We start from the raw sequence: 3312 nt of genomic DNA on the forward strand, positions 1-3312 counted from the left end.
CGTATTCAAATGTAAGTAGTATCAGGTAGTATTCATAAGAAACAAGGCATATGGAAAGTTATTTTACTCAATAGTAAATAAAGCTTTTAAATGAAGAGGTGTTCTTAGGGATTTCGAATTGTATAATCCAAACCGTGTAAGAACATGTTATTTGACTACATATGATTCATTCATTCTTGGGACGATTACTTTGTTTAATGCCTCAAAGATTCAACTGATTCTCATCTGCCTGAACAATAATAGTATTTATTATCTATTTTGTTTTCAAAACTGCTACTGGTTTATTATATAACGAAACGTGTTATCACCTGAATGAAATTTTTGTTTCGTCGCCTTTGTGAAAAAGATTACTTTTAACTTTAGTTCATGCAAATGAGATTTAGGCAAATATTCTAAATTCAGTGAAGGAGTGCACGATTTACTTTGAATTATGGTTAGTGTATTCTTTTGATATCCTGTTTTCGTAAATATTATCACTTTATAAAATGTTCGAAAAAAGTAATAAATGGATTATCGTATTTTTATTAATCTAAAAATTTCTTATTCCAGTTTCCATAAAAGTGTTATCTAAATTAAGATTAATGGACAAAAATGTTTCGATTATATCTATGCTGAGAATGAATAATCGGATTAAAGCAATTAGTCCCTTTGATAAATTTCGATAATGTAATAAGAAGACGAAGATTATCAGAACTATGTGATATATTAGCGCAATACATTTCGAACATTCTGATCACACATATACTTGTTAAGAACATTTATATATAAAAATAAAAGGTCAACTAGACTGGAAATAGGGGTAAGAATAGACAAGGATAATAGTGATAAAATAATGTGAAAACAATTTGACACCTAATCACTCTGGATAATAAGCATATATTACCGGGGTAGGTTTAAAGAGAGAACAAACTGTTTTTGAATACACAAAGGGGGTTTTATGGCACATGTGGAAAATTTATCTGAAGACTTAATCGAAAACATGTCACTTTATAAGAGATATGTGGACGATATCTTAGTAATTGGCGAAAGAATGGAAGACAAACTGCCTATTGAATAAATTTAACACTATCCAAAAGCATATCAGTCTTTCATGCGAAGAGGAGAAGAACGACCAACTTTCCTTCCTAGATGTACTTCTAAGCAGACGAGAAGATGGCTCAATAAAACTATCCATTTTTCGAAAACCGACGTGGACGGGTCAATATCTTAGTTACTATAGTTATTGCCCTGTGCAATACAAACGTGGTTTGGTAAAGTGCCTTTTTAACAGGCTTCGTCGTATTTGCACAAACGACGCTATTGATGACGATGTTAAGTTGTTAACCATGACATTAATCGGGAATGGTTATCCACCTAAATTTATCAGTAGATGGAAAGTTATGGGCACAGCGAGACCTACTGTAGCCTTAGTAGAGAAAAAGCCTGTCTACATCACCTTACCATTTAGAGGTTATTCAAATAGCCTTTTATTGAAACAAAGGCTTAAATCAGTCATCAACAAAACGTGTTGTGCAGCAAAGGTCATAATCAAAGAAAGAACGAGGTCCATGCTTCATTCAAAACCTAGACGACATGAAAACGATTGTGTCACATCCCACTGCGTTTACCAATTTAAATGTGTGTGTAGTCACACATACATAGGGAGGAGCAATCGTGATCTGAAAACTAGGGTGGGTGAACATGTACCAAAATGGTTGCAAAAACAAATACAGTCGAATGACCCAATAAGAGTAGAGGATAAACATCCATCATCCTCTATTGCTAAACATATAATCGAAATTGATCTTAACTCAGCTTTTGTTGTGTTGTTTAAAAGTGTAAAAGGGCGTATACTGAGGTTTATTGAAGCCTTAGCCATACGAAAATTCAAACCCCCTTTATGTATTCAAAAACAGTTTGTTCTCTCTTTAAACCTACCCCGGTAATATATGCTTATTATCCAGAGTGATTAGGTGTCAAATTGTTTTCACATTATTTTATCACTATTATCCTTGTCTATTCTTACCCCTATTTCCAGTCTAGTTGACCTTTTATTTTTATATATAAATGTTCTTAACAAGTATATGTGTGATCAGAATGTTCGAAATGTATTGCGCTAATATATCACATAGTTCTGATAATCTTCGTCTTCTTATTACATTATCGAAATCGGATTAAAGATGAGTTTTTGATGATACTTTTGTAGTGAACAAGAACACGGGTGGGGACAATCGAATGTATTTAGGCACAAATTACAGACTCACTAAATTCTGATTACCATACACTCAACAGTTAATTTGCAAAATAACAATCAATTGTCTCAATCTTAACTGTTCCTTCTACAAATATCAGTCCGTCTTCTCTGATTTAATTGTTCATGCATTTTCATACCGATTGGACTTCATTACTGTTCTTTCCTTATCGATTTCTGCCAAAATACATTCTAAGTCTGACCATCGCCATATACTACTTATGTGGACATAAGTAGACCACACCACACTTTCACAACATCATTCGTACATCTGGTCAGATCATGAGTAAGGTAGTCTCCCCAGTCATTATATTGTGAGGCACCCCAGCATAAGACCAACTTAAATGTTGATTTATTCATTATTATTATTATTATTTATGGCTTTATTCAATAGTATATGTTTAGCTCAACTTGAAATTCTCATTGTATAGATAATCATCTATGTATTTTACCCCAATAAACTAACATTTTAAACTAAGATTTATCAGCTATACATATTTCAATCTCTTTCATGTAATAACAATATTTTCAATAAGGATACTTATTTAGTACTTCACATTAATTTGTTATTATTTTTACAGGAAATATGACTAGACAACTTTGAATTAGACAATGAACAATACAATTTAATAGACACATATACACTCTTAACAATGACTAGTTCATTTAAACAAGAATAATGAATAAAAAAGATTATTATAAATAGTAATATGTAAAATCAATTTTATTTAAAATGTAATTTAATTTAGTTAAGTGGATAACGCTATGGCGTTTAAAGCAAACGGTACTGGGTTCGAGTCCCAGAGTGAACATCAACTCTGAGATGCAGACACGTTCAGTTAACGAGTCCCAAATAGGACGAAACACGTATCCTGGATTCCACTGCTAGCCACTATCTATCTTTACTAATAATCTTTAAATTTACGAAATTAAAAACAATTTATTTTTGTTAATGAAATCTAAGGTACCATGATTATTTTATTTTTACAGACTAATAAACAATATGTTTTAGACAGAAAAAGAAAATGGATAATCTTACGTAATTAAACTATTAAATATTAATGGACACAATTTGGATGTTA

The 3312-nt window shown here is 31.6% G+C and overlaps 1 non-coding gene across 1 annotated transcript; it reads left to right on the plus strand.

The window, feature by feature from the left end:
• The first annotated feature begins 2970 nt into the window (after positions 1 to 2970).
• On the plus strand, positions 2971 to 3042 carry Smp_tRNA_01824_Pseudo_TTA.1.1. The gene has a single exon. It is a non-coding gene (tRNA).
• Positions 3043 to 3312: the final 270 nt, after the last annotated feature.

This window comes from Schistosoma mansoni, chromosome 1, assembly GCF_000237925.1.
Source record: "Schistosoma mansoni strain Puerto Rico chromosome 1, complete genome".
NCBI classification, from domain to species: Eukaryota; Metazoa; Platyhelminthes; class Trematoda; order Strigeidida; family Schistosomatidae; genus Schistosoma; species Schistosoma mansoni.